At 35.8% G+C, this 20,940-nt stretch overlaps 1 protein-coding gene and 2 long non-coding RNA genes across 4 annotated transcripts in view; all 3 read left to right on the forward strand.

The window, feature by feature from the left end:
* The window catches only part of LOC127810804 (uncharacterized), a 52,658-nt gene extending 45,848 nt beyond the window's left edge, over positions 1 to 6,810 (forward strand). For both annotated transcript variants that reach the window (XR_008025582.1, XR_008025578.1), the window contains exon 4: positions 6,479 to 6,810. The gene's annotated coding sequence lies outside the window, so the exon portion shown is untranslated. The remainder of the gene's footprint in view (positions 1 to 6,478) is intronic.
* Positions 1 to 20,940, forward strand: part of LOC127810808 (uncharacterized) — a 66,632-nt gene that overhangs the window by 43,800 nt on the left and 1,892 nt on the right. The window lies entirely within an intron of this gene.
* LOC127810805 (uncharacterized) lies at positions 10,019 to 20,776 on the forward strand. The gene is made up of 3 exons (XR_008025584.1): positions 10,019 to 10,113; positions 10,262 to 10,330; positions 20,339 to 20,776. It is a non-coding gene; the product is annotated as an uncharacterized LOC127810805 (long non-coding RNA).

The raw sequence follows: 20,940 nt of genomic DNA on the forward strand, positions 1-20,940 counted from the left end.
TGCATGTTGGGATATTCATTTATTAACTATGCTTGGACACGGACATTCTAGCTTGGTCAGGTTACATCCGGCACGGGCATATGCATCGCGTGTGGTTTACTATGTGGGCGGAGCATGGCCTAATGCTTGGATGTATGGGCGTCGGTGTATCACGTTGATGCTCACTACGCCATTGCATTTCTATGTGCATTGCATGGCTACTGGTAGTATTTAGTTCTTGGACGGGAGTACCATTCTGAGGGAGCTTCTGGCTCGGATGTCGGGAGTACCGACATGGACGGGTGATGGGAGTACCGACCTGGGACAGCGCGCGTAGGTTTGTTGGAGATACATGTTGCCTTTTAGGGCAGCGACAGGTTGGTATGGGACTTGGGTGCCAGGTGTCTTGTGTGGGCCCCAAGGACCGGTATGTATTTTTATTATGCTATGCTATTGTGTTGTAGCGTCTCATGGCTTGTGTGTGCCTGGGGGTTTATTCTGGGGAGAGATTTCGATTTCTGGTTTTGTGTAGCCTTCAGCCTTTCTTTTCTTATGCTTGTTGAGTCTCTCGACTCACTTTGCTTTCCATCATTCCAGGTAGTGCTAGCGTAGGCCATGGCAAGGGAGTCATCTCTTAGTGGCAGAGTCGGTATGGTGTACAGGCAGCCCTGTCAGTCCCGGTCAACTTTGATGGTTGAGTAGGATTTACTCTATTATTTTTGTTGTGCCAGGTCATTTCTCGAGTCTCGTGTACGTCGGCACAAGAGTCTATGTTTATTTACTTATCATGTGACCGCTGTGATAGCGAGGTACCCATAGTGCATGCATGTGTTTAGCTTCGCTTCCGTTGTTCTTATTTTTGTGAATGCATGCCAGGGTGGTTTTTGGTCTTGTGTTTCACTCTTTTTCTCTTCCGTAGGCGCTCCCGTTCCTGTAGTCCGGGTGGTTGGGGATATCCGGGCGGGGGTGCTTACAATGTTGAATGTTGGTATTAGAGCGTAGTTTGAGTCAGTTTTAGGGAACAAGTTCCTGTACACCAAGGTTGTCAGGTAGAGTTAGGGACGTCTAGGTGAATCAAATAGGGTCAGGCTGCGTTGAGTTTTGTTGATTCGTGTGAGAGACTGTGTCCCAATTTATGTTCATGCAGGGGTGATAAGTGCACGTTAGGATGGGACTGTGAAGGGTATGAATGGGGTTTATTCAGGACTTGTGCCTACCCTAGGTGTTTAGGTAAGAGGTTGGTTTAGTCGTAATTTATTTGCCTGATATTTAGTGTTGTATGCAGATTTTGAGTATTTCCATTGGAACCCGGAGGCCAGATCCCGATGTACCCCTACCTAATCCGAATAACCTTCTAGAATTGGATCATTTATGGTGTCCGTGGGAACAAGAGTTTGCTTCTAGATGGGGAGGCGGGCAAGACGAAGAGGAATACCTAGTGAGTTATATGTATCGGCTTAACGAGTTATTTCAAGAGATGATTTACAAGATCTTTTGGTGATTGTTAGAGAGACAAGTCATGTTCCCCCATGAGCATATGAATGACGTGTGGAGGTGGTTGACTGAAGTAATGATGAATGATGGGAGCCTCCGTTCCATTATGATGCTTTTGCCAAGGCTGTGAGGCAACAAGTTGTCATTTGGGAGCCTTACCAGGGACCGGTACAAGATGTGCCCAGGATTGGAGCACTACCTAACACCCAGTCAGTTCGAGCCACCGTGAGGGTACTGTCATGGCCACCAGAGGGACTTGTTGGACCTAGCTCCAGCGTAGCTAGCAATGAGGACTTAGCTTACCTGGCAGAGGAAGCTACCTCGATTGCCAGGGGTGACGAGGGGAGCCCTAGTTAGTATGAGTATTAGGGGGCTGCAATGCAAATGTGTGGTTGTAAATTACGAATTTTGTAAGGATGGGAATGGTGTGAGAAACATCATGTGCAATGTTTGAAGGTATTATGTAATGAGATGTATTAGGTAAACTTGTGAGCCTTGGGATCCTTAGGAATCAAGTAGTCATTGCTATGAGCAAAGAGTGTCCTAGTGACCTGATGTGATGAATGGTATGGACCTAGAAAGTCATAGGCCAACCCTGCGATGGACATTTGGTTGCGGATTGTTTTCGCTAAGACTAAGTGGACCGAATACCTGATTTGTGGTGGACTTGTTGGGTCCCTAATCATTGTCTATTGGTGATGCGGATTAGAGATAGCACGTACCTTGTCTAAGGAAAGTAATTAAGGGAACTTTTAAATCTGCATTTAGGGCGTACGTTGCTCATGATAAAGGCATGTATGGCTTGATTCCTCCCTGGTTGTGAATGAGCGAGGGATATTCTTAACCTTCTTGAAGATTCACCAACGAAGTTGTTTTAGTAAGGGATTGACCCTATGATTAAACCGGGCAGCCTTGAGGCATAAATGTTCTTTTCTCCTGAGTAAATGATTTGTCGGGCTAACTCCAATGTGTTTTCTAATGATTGCTTGTCGTACTCGTACGACCGCTATAAGTTCGTGGCCATGCCATTTGGGGTTGACCGATGCCTTTGCAGTATTTATGGATTGGTCGGGCCGGCGACAGAGATAGAGGTCTAGAGTTTCCTTGGTCTCGCCAGGCATTGCCGACGCCCTATAAATGCTTGCGTCAATTTCTTGAGAGATGAGGTCATGGTAGAATATGAGCTGGAGGTCCATGATTGGATTTTTGTAGGAGAGGTACGGAAATATCCCACATGGTGGAAATGTGCTATAGGAGTCCGATGGTAAATGGTAGACCCGTAGGTACCGAGATGTGTACAGGGTGTATTAGGATAAGAAACTGAAAGCTGGGAGATGTGTTATGTGATAGGGTGTGAAGGCAAATTGAGGTTCTAAGGGTTTTACATTCCTTGGAGGTTTAGGACAGTAACACTAAGTTTAATTGAATCTGGATAGAGTCAAGCTTATTCCAAGAGAGATCTGTGATGGGAATTAACTAAAGGACTACTATGGAATTGTAGACTTGGAGTTTACAGCGGTTATGTTGCTTGGAGATTCGGCATCACTACCTGGATAGGGTGTGGGTGTTTAGTTCTTACAGGTGGAGTAGAGTACAGGTGACGCCGCGGTTAGCGTGGTAAAGGACTAAGGCTGTGAGATTCAATAATAAATAGGGTAAGGCAAAGGTGGTAGTAGACGTTTTGCGCTACCATGGAGCATATTTGATAAAGTGAATAAGAAATAAGAACCCTAGATTGATGTTGTAGGAGATATCCGGGTGTATGGCTAGAACCGAAGTTAGTTCTATATCTAAGTAATTGTTGAATTTTATTGTAAGGATAGTAGTTGCTATGAGTACGCTCGGTACTAATTGCAGACCACTCGTCTTAAGGTCGGTTATTGACCGAGTGAGGAGATGAGACTCCTCTGGGTGCTGGTCAAGTGGTACATCGATGGAAGCACGAGATGGTCGGTTATGCCAGTCAGTAGAATGCTTAACCCACGATAGTTACTTTTCGTTGTTGGGGAAACTTATGAGATGCTCTGGGGATTAGAACAGATACTAATATGATGAGGTGTTTTCAGTCGAGTAGGCTTCAGGGCAGATAACACTAGTTCTAAAAGATCGTGTTCTAGCTAAGTTATAGAGACTTTGAGGAGGTCAAGGTTAGTATATAGTGATTAAGAGGAGGTATGGTCATTTAGCTATTTGGAGTTAAGATCAGCAGCAGGTCAAGACTGTGGTCATCGAATAAGTCATCGTAGGTATGTCGATTCCTTTAAGGAGGGGAGATCTGGTGACCTTTGGCTCTTGAGATATATTGAGTGGAGAACGTTTATTCCTCAATAGTTCTGATTAAATGATTAGCCATATTTATTGACAGGACCTCGAGTGTACACGACAAATTGTGGGAGAAAGTACTGCCGAGAAAATGTTGTGTACCTGGTTAGGAATCAGTTGAAAAAGTCAAATTAAAGGATATTGTTGCTTAATCCTTGATTGCGTATGGGGTATCGTTTCCATGTCCCTATGCCTCGTAGGTACGTGGCAGGTCCCAATCACGTTACCGAGTACTAGCCTCTCGTCATGCAAGAGAGTGGCTCTACTCCTATCACCACTGCTTGTATCTGGAATTAGCTGCATTTGCATTGAGCCTGGTGCTGCGAGTTAGTTTATCATTGAGATTGAATATCTTTGAATTTTGGGATCTCCTTTAGGTTGATATGTAATTGAGATAGTACCAAATGGAAGTGCGATGAGAACGCGAGATAGTCTTGGGGAACGATTGAGTTATGATATTGTAATAGACGAACCATGTTGAGTTATGATTAATGACGTTCCTTACGTCGGTTGAGGTATCAGTGGCCATAACGTGATCCAATAGAGGTGATAGATTAGGGAGTTATGTTGGTGTAATAAGTCAAGTAGGATATGTAGTAGACTCAGATTTGTGAGAACTGGAAAATGATGATATGGAATATCTTAGAGAAGATGTTGAGTAATATCAAGAGAATTGTGAGCGTATCTTGAGGTCATGGACTAAGCGCGAATTTCAAGGACGAAATTCTAATAAGGAGGAGAGAACTGTAATATCCCAAAAATAATAAAAGTGTAAATTAAATTTATCTAAATTAAATTTATTTAATTAATTAATATGTTATAATTTTGTGTGGCGGTGCGCGTGTGCTTAGAGGTTAAGCAAAGTGGCCATTTTCTCTCAAATGGAAACCAGAGAATTAATAAAGGAGAGAATGAGAGTTGGAGAGGGTAAACTTGAGGGCGAGCAGAGAGTGAGAGATAGAGTAAGAGAGGGAGATGGAGAGAGAGCTCAATTGAGCTCGAGAGCTCGGAGGCCAGTCGGTCATGGCAGCCGCTGCCATGGCCGACGAGGAGCAGCAACGGCTTGAAGAAGCCGAGGCCATGGACGACGCGGACCAACAGCAATGCGAGGTAGTAGCAGCGGCGGCGCGCGCGACCGTGGGAGGCGGAGCTGAAGGTGGCGGCGGCTGGAGGAAGGAGCTCGGCCGCGGCGGTGCTGGTTCGGCCGCGGGAAGAAGAAGAAGAAGAAGAAGAAGAAAAGAAAGAAGAAAGGGAGAAGAAGAAGGAAAGAAGGAAAAGGAAGAAGCAAGACGTGTAGGAACAGAAGCGCGTGAGAAGAAAGGAAGAAGAAGAAGAAAGAAATAAAAGAAAATAAAGGAAAGAAAAGAAAATAAGGAAAAAATAAAAGAATTTTGGGATTTTTCGGCAAAGGAAGTGATCAAGTACGTGGGTAAAAAATTAGCAGAAGCGTAATATGTTTAAATTATAAATTTTGTGCGATTAGAAATAATTAATTTAAGTTCCGGTTGTGTTATTTGCTAGGAAATGATTTAATTCGCATCGAGAGCACAAAAGAGATTGAAAGCAGCTATTTTCAAGCAAGATCCTAACCCTCTCCTCGTGTTCTTCAATTCCCGTAAAAGACCCCGTGATTCCTCGTATTTTATCATCTCCCTTACTTTAATTCGGCACCTAGCCTTATTTGTTAAATTATTATTCATCTGTTTTAATTTAAATTAAATTCGAGACTTCTAGAATTTTATTTGTTGTGAGCCTATGGGGGTTTGTACTGCCCCCACTCCTTTTGGGAATGATGTTGACCCAGTCTGGGAACTAGGTTTCTAGACGTGCGGGTTTATTTATGATTTTATTGGGTTTATTTATAGTTTTTCTCGGATTTATTTATGGTTTGATTAGAGCGATCGAGCAGTAGGGCAGGGGTCGGTTGTTGATGACGTTGGGGTAGACTATTGTACGGCCCTAAAGTGGACCATCGGGTGGACACTCCTAGTCATTGGTCGTTGACCGGTGCCGGGCACTGCTGACTAGCTCTGCCGGTATGTGATTTATTGCATGATTAGATACATTGTATTACCGTTCATGATTTGATATGCACATGGATACGGGTTACATGTTGGAATATTCATTTATTGACTATGCTTGGACACAGACATTCTAGCTTGGTCAGGTTGCATCCGGCACGGGCATATACATCGCGTGTGGTTTACTATGTGGGCGGAGCATGACCTGATGCCTGGATGTATGGGCGCTAGTGTATCACGTTGATGCTCACTACGCTATTGCATTTCTATGTGCATTGCATGGCTATTGATAGTATTTAGCTCTCGGACGGGAGTACCGTTCTGAGGGAGCCTCTGGCTTGGATGTCGGGAGTACCGACATGGACGGGTGACGGGAGTACCGATTTGGGACAGCGCGCTTAGGTTTGTTGGAGATACATGTTGCATTTTAGGGCAGCGACAAGTTGGTATGGGACTTGGGTGCCAGGTGTCTTGTGTGGGCCCCAATGACCGGTATGTGTTTTTATTATACTATACTATTGTGTTGTAGCGTCTCATAGCTTGTGTGTGCTTGGAGATTTATTTTGGGGAGAGATTTCGATTTCTTGTTTTGTGTAGCCTTTAGCCTTTCTTTTCTTATGCTTGCTGAGTCTCTCGACTTACCTTACTTTCCATCATTCCAGGTAGTGCCAGCGTGGGCCATGGCAAGGGAGTCATCTCTTAGCGGCAGAGTCAGTATGGTGTACAGGCAACCCCGTCAGTTCCGGTCAACTTTGATGGTTGAGTAGGATTTACTCTATTATTTTTGCTGTGCCAGGTCATTTCTTGAGTCTCGTGTATATCGGCACAGGAGTCTATATTTATTTACTTATCATGTGACCGCTGTGATAGCGGGGTACCTGTAGTGCATGCATGTGTTTAGCTTCGCTTCCGTTATTCTTATTTTTGTGAATGCATGCCAGGGTGGTTTTTGGTCTTGTGTTTCACTCTTTTTCTCTTTCGTAGGCGCTCCCGTTCCGGTAGTCCGGGTGGTTGGAGATATCCAGGCGGGGGTACTTAAAAAAACAATTGACAATTTTTACTTGATTTAATAGCCCATGAACTAAGACACAAAACAATGGACAATTATCTTAATATAGTTGATAGTTTTGCCTTATATTTTTAAAAGATGAGTATGATTTTTTAAATAATTTTGACATATTTCATGCAACAATTCATTTGATTTCAAAATAACTTTTCTTTGATGCCATGATGTTATTTTCCAAGATGAAATATTTTTCAATATATATATATATATATTGAGAGGAAATTTAGAAATTTTTTACTTTTGCCATCATTGGAATGTATAAAGTCTTTGAACAACAATATCATCAAAATTATTTTAGATATTTTATAAATTAATCTCATTGATCATTTTCAAATTCTAAAAAAGTTTTTTATCATCAAAATATTTTATTAAAAACAAAATGACAATATAAAAATATATGAGAATTTTTATATTATATATCATAATATATAATATCAAAATCATTTATTATATTTTAATTTTTAATATATAATTTTCTATATTAAAAACAATATTTATAAAAAGGCCCTTATATGTTTTTATTTACACGTTTCTCCACTTTTTCATTTCCTATTTTTTTTGAAAAATGTCGTATCTCTATTTTCGTTGTGTATCATATTCATTTCTAATTTTCATTTTCATGCAACCTAACTTCTATGAATTATCAAGATATTTTCTATACATTTTATTTTAAAAAAAAAAAACTAACCCTATTAACAAAATTTGAACTCCTGACTTTCAACTTAAAATAAAATTAATTTTATCATTATATCAAATTATATTTTTATTTAAATTTTGTCTTAAAAATAAAAATTTAGCTATAATTACCAAATACTACATAAACTTTCAAAATATTTTATTTTTTTACATGCTACATAACACAAACAAACCTCGAGTATATATAAATATATTACGAAAATATTATTTAAATACTTAATTTTATCATTTTAATTGATATTTTATATTAATATGACATAAGATATAAAATATTAATACCAAATACTACCATAAATATCAAAGTTAAATGTTTAAATCACATGTAGTTGTATAGTAATAACTTTGGCAAAATATATATTTTGGTCCTTGTACAATTGCATGTTTTTTTCATTCAGACACTTGAGCTTTTTGTTGTTTTAATTATACTATTGAACTATGTAATTTTTAATTAAATACACCCTTAATTTTTTTATTATTTTAATTATACTTCTAAACTATGCAATTTCAAGTCAATTGCACATCTTAACAAATTTGTTAAGAACAATGAATTAAACATATTTAAGGAGTATAATTGAAAAAACAAAAAGTTTAGGGGTATAATTAACTCGAAATGGATAGTTTAAATGTGTAGTTGAAATAACAACAAATTTAAGTGTTTAAATAAAAAAAATGTATAAGTATACGCGCTGGAACATTTATTTTGCTTTCTAAGGTATTTGGTTTAATGGCTCGTTTTTCTATATGGAGCCAACTTCCATGCAATGATTCGAGTAAGTCTTTGTTTGAGAACTGACTTCAAAAGTATCTTCAAATGCTCCTCCATTTGAGTGTGACCTTTGTTGCAAATATTTGTATCTAAAAATTGCTAGTATTAGATATACATAATTGAGAAATTTTGTGAAGAAACATTCTATGGTGGGGGAGGCTCTTTCACTCGTACTACATGTACTCGTATGTTTATGTTGTGTGAATGGGATGGAAGATGAGAATGGTAGCCACAAGCTTTCTATGACTAGCCCTCTTTGTATGATCATCCCTCTTGTAATCATTTTTTACGGGTATAGAGATAAATGAGGAGTTAAAATTTATGTAATTGACTTTTTTAATGGGACTAAGGCTCGTGAATATTATTATTATTATTATATTTCTCTCTTCTCCTGTGATTATGTTGAAATCAAGTAAAGAGCTTAGTTGAATGAACATTTAAAATTTATATGGTCCATTTCACTTTTCTCGTGATTTTGTTAATTTATTTTAAAATTTATAGTATTTTTAAAATATTCTCTACTTTTGATGATACTCATGCATTTATTGTGATATAAAATATAACATATAAATATAGATATTATCAAAGTATCATATTTAAATATTCAAATAAAAATTTCAATCTAAAAAATAAAAGAATTTTTAAAGTTGCAATTGAATCAAGTTTCGCTGAGCTCAAACTCAACTCAAGCTCAAGCACTTGTTGGTCAGCTTGAGCTTGAGCTTAAGCTTGCTAATAGCTCGCCTTGCCAGAATCTATTATTTTGTTTAAATTTAATTTATTATTTTGTTTTATTATGTATATACATATATTATATTATTAAATTAATATATATTAATTTTAAATATATTCAATTTAGTTATATTATAATAATTTAAAGTTTAATAACTTTATGTTAATATAGCGTTTGTTAAAATAAGTAAAATTAGATTGTATGAACATAAGATTGGAATATTTTTCGGATTATATATGAAATAGTTAAGATAAGTTTATAATAATTAAGATAAAGCTTATTAAACTCTTTGTTAAATTTTTTGAAATGCGGACATATATGTCATTTTTTTATTTGTAAAGTCCCAGATAAATTTATTTGGAGAGGGAGAGAGATAAATTTATTTGAAAAGTGTAAGATAAAAAATTACGTGACTTATTTTTCAAAGGTAGCCAGATAAATTTAATAAATAGAATAAAAAATACTTTTGTTTGAAATACTTTTTATATTTCACTTTTTTTTAATTTATATCTTGGATAACAAACACTACCTAAATAATATATTTATATATTTATAAATGAGTTTATTTATGAGATATTTACAAACTTTTTAAATGAGCATGTTTACAAGCTTTTTATATAGTCTATTAATATTAACAAGTTTTTAATTTAATATGGTCACGAATTTTAACAAATTAAGTTTTATTGAATTCAAACTCAATTTATTTATAAATAGAGGTTTAAAATTAAACTCAAGTCCAACTTATTTATATTAACAAACAAACTCAAATTTTTAATTTAATATGGTTACGAATTTTAATAAATTAAGTTTTATTGAATTTAAACTCAATTTATTTATAAATAGAGGTTTAAAATTAGACTCAAGTCCAATTTGTATTGGATGAGAAGAAAATAAAAACGATGTCGTTCGGCATCGTCCCTTCCCTTAATCAATTCGCAACACACACACACTCTCTCTCTCTCTCTTCGTCGATGGGCGTCGAAGGAGCCGAGAAGAAACCTCCTGTTTTCCTTCTACATTTCCCGCAGTTCCTCAGGTTAGGGTCTGTCTGTCTGTCTGTCTCTCTAGCATTTGCATACGCTTGAATGGAAATGTACTGCTACTGGCTGAATTTGACCAATCGCAGCTCATGATTCTCTCTCTGTTTTGTATTTTCTGGATTCTGAACGTCTTTGTGCCCGCAGTTGACCATCAATTTGGGAGAAAAGCTCATGAAAGCTCGGTAGACTTTCGTCCCAAAATTGAACTCTTCGGTACGTTTCTCATTCTTGTAATTATAGTTATACTGCCATTGCATAGGTTTGTTAGATTCACTTGATAGTTGCTGAGTGCATACTTTATCACTATTGGGTGAAATGTTATAATCAAGAACCAGCGGTGGCTGTGGTTAGAGTAGTCGCTTTTAATGAGAGTTGTCTGGATGCTTTATGTGTTTGCAACTTGTTCATCTAAGATCAGTTGCGGAGAATTCAATTCCATTTATGATTAATTTCTAAAAATTTCTCCTAGTCCATTTTTGTTACCCACGGGTTAAAATATTTGCATCTCGAGCTCTGAGAGTTGTGTGCATCTCTAGGCCATGGGTAATATATTTAGTTTAGTCACTTGGTGAGTGGGCTTTGTGCTCTTTTTTCTTTTTCCCTTGCAGTTCTTTAGGTTGAATTTCTTGGATGGAAGAGCAGAAGCTAGAAAAGCTAAACTTTAGATGCATTGGGGTTAAACTGCAATGAAATTGCAGACAACACAAAATAAGTATTTCTAATCATCTATCCTGAATTCTTGAGGCAACTCCTTTGGATCAGCTAGCGCGTACTTTCAATTCTGTTCTCCATAAAATTGTATTCATGAGGAGGCAATTTTTACTTTTGTCCCCTTACTCTAGGTTTATGTTTTCATTATATGAAAATATTGATCATGTTTAATCATTATATGCATAAGAATAATTGACGGAGCACAAGAATTAGAATGCTGAGTGGGAGAGGGAAAATTTCCAGAACATTCTCTAATTTTTGTCTGTCAAAATTACAGTTTTAATCCCCCATGTCTTCCTATATATGAAACAGATAATATGAACCAGGATAAAAAGAATTAAAGAAAGTTAGAAGCTTAAAACAAATAAACTCAATAGATATTTATGGGTTTTTGAATTTGAGATAGAGACTGCAGAAGATTTGTGCTTTTTATGGGTTTTTGTCATCTAATTGCTTAAGGTTGTGAGCATCTTGTGAATGTGTTTTTTGTGCTCTGGATTCAAGCTTAAGATGGTTTCTTTTTGAGCATTTGAAGTACAAGAAAAAATGCAAGATCACTTGGGCTCCAGCAGTGACGATTTAGACTCAATAGATTGTATTAATCATGATCATCGATCTGGATGTACAGTGGAATATCAAGAAAACCTGAACTTCCAAGTATAGTATTTTCTGGATTAGGCCTTTGTTGATCCTTGAGAAATTTGTGGGTTATCCATTTTTGCTCTGAACTGTATATAGATGTTCTAGGTTTTGAGGAACTTTATGACGAATTGCAGCATGAAAGAGAAAGATCTTCAGCATTCCAGCAACAGTTAAATGGGAAACTTAAAGATCTTGAGGAACACGCAGAATTCATGTCTATTAGAGTTGAAGATATAATAAAAATTATGAAGGAACTTGAATTTGAGGATGGCTAGTATCTGAACTAGAGATAGATTTATGATTAATGGGCCTCGAACATGTAGCTTCCTTTGAACTTATTTGCCCAAAAAGCATACCCTTAACCCCTATGAAGGTCTAGAGAATGACTGCCATCAGCAAGAAAACTTTTCTGCCAAATGCACTGTAAGTACATGTATTCTGGGGACTAACTCTATATTTCATTCCACCGTTGAGTTTCCTGCCAATTCAACAGTGCAGGAACAATTTCGATGTTTTGGTTGTATGAACATATAACATAGTGTGTAATATATGGAACTCTAGCAATTTGGAGTCTCATGATTCCACTCACCTTAGGTAGGAGCACATGTAAGCAGGTGGTTTGACCATCTTACCCTAGTTCATTTGATCATTTGGGGGTTCATCCTTTGTCAATAGGCTTGCAGTGTGCTGACAATTAATCTCTTTTTCTTTGTCTGGAGGGATTTTTGGATTTCATCTACCTCATGTACAGCTTGCATAAGCAGGATGGTTCATTCATGCCTGTAAAGGGGATAGCAACTCCATTTAATGGCCATTGAGGGTTAGTTATATGAAGTTTCTGTCTTTGCTTGCAGAGATAGTGTACTCTATGGTACCATCTAATAGTGTAATCTGCGGGCATTACTATCTCAACAAATCTCCAAATCCACTCTCTACATCATTATCAAAAATAGAGATACACCTTTTTTGAAATGAATAATCTCCTACCTAGTTAGTTAGTCCATTCTGTAACATTGCATGAATGATTTGAGAGTTTTTCCTTCAGGTCTAGCTGCAAACAGAAGAGGATATGGTTGTCAATTAAGAGATCCATTTTAAGCTTCATTGATCCTTAAATTGTAGGTCACTTGCATAAGTTTGGAATTCCCTAGGAGCATAGACTTTGTATTTCAATCCTTGAAGCCAGAAACCAAACTTAACAGTTGGTATATGCTTCACAATCCAATGATCTTGGCCTTTGTCTGGTAGCATTCTGTTTAGGAACTTTGTAGGCATAAGAAAAAAGAAAAGAGTTGTGAGTTTCCTAAGGTGACGGATCCCTGAAGGAACCTCTTGCAGCTGCTGACATCGCCCAATTATTAGCTCTTCAAGAAGAGTCATTGCCCCTTCCTCTATTATCACTGAACGCAATCCCCTTTGAGAACTAAGATTTAGCCCCTTGAGTTTTGGAAACCATCCAGCCTTAAAAGACAGTTGCTCTGCATAACACACTTCATTGAGAGAGAGCACTAGTAGGTTAGGAAAAGCTTGAAGCCTGTGTAGTGGATCATCAACCAAACCTGACCAATGCAGTTATAGATCTTGTAGATTTTGAAGTTGAGCAATCCAGCATGGCAGCTTTTTCAAATGTCCACACAAGGCAAGTCGCTCAAGAGATTTAGGTGGATGAGAAACCGAATCCAAATCCAGAATCTCATGTTCACTTATAGCGCATAATGTAAAAAATTTAAGATGTTTCGTATTCTGAATGCCATTGAAAAGATCCTTGCAATTTTCTGTTCTCAATTTGCAGATGCCCAACTTCCTAAGCTTCTGCAAATTCTGAAGCTCTTTAAATAGGTTGGTTGCATCATGATTTGCCTCCACAAGCCACAGCTTCTGCAACTCCTCTAAACAACCAATCCCTCCTCGCATGTTTACCCCTTTTATGGAATCTAAACTTAAATTCCGCCAGTCATAGTTAAGTGCCAAAAGATGTCTCAACTTATGGAGCCTGTTGATCTGAGAAGGTAACTCACGCACAAGACAATAATTCAAATCCAGAGTCTGCAGGTTGTGCAGCTTCCCAATTGACTTGGGAATCACCGTGACCTTTGTATGCCTTACACTTAGGTACCTCAAATGAAATGGATTCCCCACTTCTTTATGAATTTGAAACAAAGGAGCATCACTAAGATCTAGCATTTTCAGAAGCTTGAAATTTCTTGCCAATGTACTCATCAGGGGTTTCTCTGGCAACTTAGCCACTCGAAAAAGAAAAATTGAATGAATCCAGGATATCTTAGCCCTTTCAAAAACATTGTCCAAATTGCAATCCATATGCATCGACAATCTTCGAGTAATATCATTGAAACTCGAATTCTCTGCTCCTAAAACGTGACAAAAGTTCAACTCCATAGACTTTGTCACAATGATCTCTCGCACCACATCATGCACCCTGCACTTTTTAACTCTCCCATCAGGTTTCTTACTTGACACTTGAACCAAGCTTCTATGGATGAGTTCATCTTCCTCGATGAAGAGGGAAGCCACTCGAGGATCATGCCACGGCCATTCAATTCTTTCGCTCCCTGATCCTTGTATCACACTGAATCCATACCTGTCAGCCCTCTCCTTGATCTCACCAATCGTCCGTTTGATGTCTTGAATCTGAGAGGCTACGTTTACTCTGCGGAATAAACTGCCGAAACGACACCTTCTTCCTTGATCAAGCATGTATTCATCGATCACATCCTCGATTCGGTACGCCACTTCCCGGACCTGCTTCACCCAAACCAGGGCGATTTCATCTCCGGTTTCTGCCTTAAGATCGGCGTCTTTTAAGAAAGACTTTATGCTCTCCAATTCAGCTTTGATGCTCGCAACATCTCGGCGGACATTGCTCAAAAGCTTCGCTTCGTTGACTATCAATGGCGCCAAAGTCTGAATCACTGAATTTACAACGCTGTACGCCATTACTCTGAATCCAGTTCTTCTTCTTCTTCTTCTTCTCCTGAATTTGCCTATGGCGTCGCTGAATCGACCTGCTTTCCTTGACTTCACAAAGTGTCGCTCTCATTCCGTCTTTGTTCGGTTGCATTAAGATGCAAAAAATAAGGAGTAATGCTATAATTGTAAGTACTTAAAAAAAGAAATCGTAAATGCTATAATTGTAAATTTTCCTTTGTAACTGTTGTTGCACGTTGAAATGTCCGATTGGAAGATGGAATATACTCTAATCATAAATGCTTCTATTGTTTTCTTTTTGAATGATCATTGAGAATTAGTGTCACGTTGCTTATACTTAATTTGTTAACTTCAGAATTTTGATAGATGCTATGCAATTTCTTATCTACTACTGTTAGATCATAATGCCAAGCACTTCTGGACAAGGGTTTGATTCAAACAGGAGCTACAGGCGTTTGTTAGCTGAAACATTTGATGGTCATGAAACAGCAGTAGATAACCTAAATGGAAATGCTGACATCATAAAACCATCTTTTGAAAATGTACCTCAAAGTTTAGAGTCTTTAGAACCATATATTGGTATGGTGTTTGAATCAGCAGAGGATGCTAGGGAATTCTACGAGGAATATGGGCAACCTGTGGGCTTTACCATACGGAATAACCGTACACGTCGATCACTTTAAGATAAGTCAATAATAGGACGGGAGTTTGTTTGTTCCAAAGAAGGTTTCCGTGCGGATAAATATACAAATGGAGGGAGCAGATCATTCTTCCCTTGAGACCAGCAGCTACCGGAGGGGGATGCAATGCAATCATAAGGATAGCGCAAAAGATGGTGGAAAGTGGGTTATATATGGTTATATCAAGGAGCATAATCATGAGCTCAATCCTAGCAAAATACCACCACGACGATCACATAGGATTGCATTCTGTGAGGTATGTCTTAAGATCGCATTTCAATTGAACTATCATTCTATAATAGGATTATGCTAATTTCAAGATATATTTTAGAAATTGATTTGTGTAATAGTGTCTTTAGAACACTGTGCAAAATGCTTAGGCTGCAAAAGTTCCCCATTATTGAGTGCAAAGCATTTGGTAGTTATTTGCCTTCTTTTCCCCCAAGCTTTGTTTGTCCGAAATCTATATACCATAGTCTTGATATTGGTTCAAAGTAGGAGACCTGCTAGGCAGCATAATCCATATATCTGCTGAAGCTCTCTATAAGGGGGCTCGTTGATAAAAAAGGGAAACATAAGAATATACCAATAGGGTCTTCTATTCATCATTAGAACATCAGGTGATTGATAGGTGTATTATCTTTTTGTTTTGTAGTAGGCTTTTCACATCTATTCTACTTAGCATGATGAAAAAGATCTCAGGATCTGAGAATTATCAAATGAGCTATATTGCGAGCAAAAAAGATCCACTACTTATTAGGAACAAAGTATATAGAGGAACACACTCAGCGACTATCATTGCACATAGAAGTAGTTTCTAGGAAAGCAATGAAACTTTAATCTAAAGCAAGATAATCTAGATTTTTGAGTTTTGATTGAAGAAGTGCTCGTGAATAAGTTTCCTACCTTCCATGAATGTGCTCAATATGACATGTTTAGTTAGACTCCTTGAACTTCTAGTTATGGGTCATTTTCATGGTTGTTCATTGGTCCAATTGAGTTAAATCAAGTCCATTAGCCATTCAAACACTCCATAGAAAACTTGAAAAATCTACTATTTAGATGTTATTCCATTTGAATGAGTGGTATGTTATTTGAATTTGTTAGAACTATGTTCAGACCTACTTAATGAAATTTATTTACCCATCGTGATTTTACTTCACTTCGGACTCAAAAAATAAGCACTTAAAAAGAAATAAAAAATGCTATATTTGAATATTCATTTATGACATTTTTAATAACGTTTTATACATTGATGTATTATATATTTATATTAATATATTATAAAATATAATAAATCTATATAATAAAATAGAGCAATTTTTAAAAATATCTAACATATATTTTAATCTAATAGTTGAGATGAATTTTGAATGTTAATTGATTCAGATCAAATACACCCCCCCCAAACAAAACCATCCCATCCTCCCTCACTATCTCTCTCCCTATCTCTCACATACCCAACCACTCCCTCCCTCACTGTCTCTCTCTCTGAGACCCCCACCCATGCCATTGCCCGTCCCCAAACACACACATACACATATATACACACACATACGCGCATACATATATACACACACAGATGCATATACACACAGGCATATATACATGTGTTTTAGAAAAGTAGATAACCCCACACCCACTGTTCCTACTGGCCATGCTTTACCAATCCACTTGGCAGTTGAAAAACGTTTGAGACAGACCATGGGATGGTGGGTGACGACTATAAGAGAGCTTATAATGCCTTAAAATGTGAAAAATGTAAATCATGAATTGCTATTAGAAGAAGAACTGGGATATATGCCTTAAATGTAATTTATCTTTTGTTTTATTAATCCTAAGTTCGTAACACATACATATATATACACACACATACGCGCATACATATATATACACACACATATGCATCTACACACATACGCGTATACACACACACACAAAAAAGAAAGGAGAAGCAGGAGGAAGAAGAAGATGGGAAGGAAAAAATAAAATAAATAAAAGAAAAGAAAAAAAAAGGAAAGAAAATAAAAGAAAATATAAAATATAGAAAAAAAAAAAAGAAAAACAAGGGTTTTGGGCGTGCGTGAAGGAGAAGCAGGAGGAAGAAGAAGATGGGAAGGAAAAAATAAAATAAAAAAAGAAAAGAAAGAAAAAAATAAATAAAAAATATGAAAAAAAAGAAAAAAATTGGGGGAAATGGCATTGTTGATGGGTGTGTTTTGGTGCAAGGGAGATAGCTAAAGGGCCGATGCAGGTGTCAATGTGTGCTGGTTTCTCCTTCAAATTGATTGATGTAAAAATAATTATTTTTGAATTATTTAAATCTCTGGTTGGTATTGTTTAGAAATTGTTGATGGGCGGGTTTTGTGAGTTGAGTCCATTTCGTTGTTTTTTATTTTTATTTTTTGTGAAAATATTTTTAGATAAAATAATTTAGAAAAATATTTAAAGTTAGTCACATTAATAGAAAGTAAAAAAAAATTAGATAAAATTACCTTAATCGATATTTAAAAGTAGAAACATTACACTTATAATTTGTGTCTATTTATGTATCTGTTAATAAGATAGAATTATAATTGTAGTTTGTGTCTACTCGACCGCTATAAAATAAAGAGTATCATAGACGACGGATTTTTTTTTTAATTTCTTTTAAAGAGTATCATTTTAAATATTCTAATTTTAAAAGCATTTAATACTTAATTTTTAAATATTCTAAATATCAACAATGTAAGTTTTGAAATATCATGTAAGTTTTAAATAAAAAAATACTAACAGTATAAGTTTTAATGTATAAGAATTTAATATTTAGAATTTGACATAGATGATCTAAAAGAAATAAAAATATCTTTTTAAAATCAATGATGATCAAATGTAAAATTTTATTCAAAGTAGGAAGCTTAATTCAAAATTTAATATTTTTATCTTTAAGTGTTGAATATTTGATATTTAAAGAAATGTGAAATTGGTTAATCTATCCTATTGAGTTACTTAAAGATGCAAATATTCAAAAAGAATTTATTTTTTTAATTTTATTTTTATTTTATTAATTTTATTTTTAATTTTTTAAAATTAAAATAATATAAAAATTAAAGAATTCTTGAACACGCATGATCGGAGAACCCAAGGTTTGGGAACACAAGAGTTCCCAACCACTCATAGTCGATAACCCAAGGTTCTCCAACCCCAAACAAGAGTCCCCCCCACCTATTGATGGCCACGACCATCGCTATCGGCGATAATTAGTATATATTGTTTGATATTTAATTTTTAATTTAATTTGTTCATATTGTAGAACATTTACTAATATGTTTTATTATATAGATTGAGTAATTTTTTTATTATAAAACGTTAACAAATATACAATCATTTTAATTTTTGTTTAATGTTTACAATTTTTTTTTTTTACTTGCTCTTATATTTTGATTTGCAATATTAATGAACATTATAAATCTTACAAGTTTGAGTTTTGTAGAACGTTTAATACAAGCAAAATTATTACAACATAATACATATAAATTATAACTACATTTAAATCTTAATATTATTTAAACCGTGTCTTTAGGCACGAGTATACGTTAGTTAATACATAAATGTCATATGAGTGTTACAAATGGGTGTCCAAATAGTATTTTCGTAAAAGAACTCACCAGATGTTTCTTTGAATCTTTGACTCTTTTTAGAAAACGTTTATTTTCGTAAAAGTGGAAAGCTTTCATATTTTGTTTTATATCTTTTTTTATTATTTAATTTTAATTTTCAATTAAAATATTAAAATAAAACTGAGTTTTAGATTTTTCTAATCTATTATCAAAAATTGATAAACAAAAACACAAAACATCATTCGATAATATTCAACTATAATTATCAATTATTACCTAAATTTTTGAAATATTTTATTTTTGACAAAGGTTTATATCGACCTTCCAACTATTTCAATTAGGTCTATTGAGCATAAAATTAAGTTTTCGGCCTAATAAACCCAATTCTTTTATTTATGGGCCTATTGAGTCCAATTTTTGCTTGCTTCCCATGCATGACTTACGGGCATTGCTAATCACATCATAGAAAAAAAACTTTTCCTTATTTAATGGTAAAAGGAAAAAGAAAACAAAAATCCTAACTTCTTTCATCTTTCATCCAAAATCGAAGATCATAGAATTGATAGGCTTACCAACAAGATCGTCTTCAAGTGTTTCCACTGCATCACGACGATGTCAGAATAACAATCTGCCTAACTTTAACTTAGGGGGGGGGGGGGTGTTAGGTGTTGTTATTGTGGTATAAAGACACTAAGATGGGTATCTAGAGAATCAACAATCCATGCAAAAATTTCTACTCTGGTAGGGTATTTGTTTCCAAAAACATTATTATTTAACTTGTTATAGAATTTGAGTCAAACTTGCAAGAAAGACATATGCCTAATATCACAATACAGAAAAAGGAAGCATTACTCATTTCCACAATGTGATTGTGTTGAAGTTGGGTCTAACTTGCAATAGAATTTTTACATTCAACGATTTATGAAAATGGGATGATGCATTTTCCAATTTACTCAATGAGATAAAATCCTAAATTCATATCTATCTTAAATCTTTTATCGATAATCCTAACTTTTTTCCTTTATTCTCATGTAGTTCCAAGGTCAATCCCAATGACCACATTGATTTTTTTTCATTTTCTAGAAATTTTCTTTCTACTTGTGCGCTACGTTTAGCTTGTGTAAGTCACACATAGGAGTCAAACAAAAATATGACTCAATAGGCCCGTAAATAAAAGGATTGGGTTTATTAGGATAAAAACTTAATTTTATACTCAATAAACCTAATTGACATAGTTGGAGGGCTGAGTTGAACTTTTGTCCATTTTATTTTTTTACTTGTTACATAACACGAGCAAACCTATAGTGTGTGTATATATATGCATATATATTATGAAAATGTTATTTAAACACTTAAATTTATTATTTTAATTGATATTTTATATTAATATAACATAAAAATAAAATACTAATACAAAATATTATTATAAATATCTAAGTTAAATATTTAAATAGCATTTAGTTATATAGCAATAACTTTCAAGGCATTTAGTTTCATGGCTTATGGATTTTCAGTATGGAGCTCACTTCCATATAATGATTAGAGAAAGTCTGTTTGAGAAGTGACTTCAAATGCTTCTCCATTTGAGTGTGACCTTTGTTACAAATACTTGTACCTAAAAATCATTCCTATCACATGTACAGAATGGGAGAATTTGTGCGAAGAAACACTATTTGGTGGTGGAGGCTCTTTCACTCAGGGGCACGGCTTCCTCTCCACTTGTTTTCAGCATTTTGGGTAGGTAAAACAACTTCTCCTTCTTTGGATTCCTGGGTTGTGTTTTCTGTAGAGAATTCGTTGCTAGGTTGCCTAATTGCCCACCAACTGTTTGATTCATGGACGCAGAAGTGTGAATTCTAGTACCACTGTTTGAAACTTCATTGTTGTCTTGAATTCGATTAAAGGGCAAGTGGACATTGTTTGAAGGATTCCTTTTTGGTTCTTTTGGCAAGTCTAGACTTTTGTGGATTCATTAGATTCTCTTCACAATGCACCCCTGAGGTTTACTTGTAAACAGTTTCAATCTTTGATGTTTAGAAGACCAAATGCCACATTTACTTGATCCATGTGAATTCGTGCCAACTAATTGCACTTGTAAGTTCAAATATGAACAAGAAGCAAATTAAACTAACCAGAATTAATGAACTGGGTTTTGTTGGGTTTTCTTCTATCCCTTGATCAATTTGATTCTAGGTCCAAAAAGTGGGAGCAAATCAGACCCCATTTATGTCTGGCATGAATCTGA

Source organism: Diospyros lotus, chromosome 10, assembly GCF_014633365.1.
Source record: "Diospyros lotus cultivar Yz01 chromosome 10, ASM1463336v1, whole genome shotgun sequence".
NCBI classification, from domain to species: Eukaryota; Viridiplantae; Streptophyta; class Magnoliopsida; order Ericales; family Ebenaceae; genus Diospyros; species Diospyros lotus.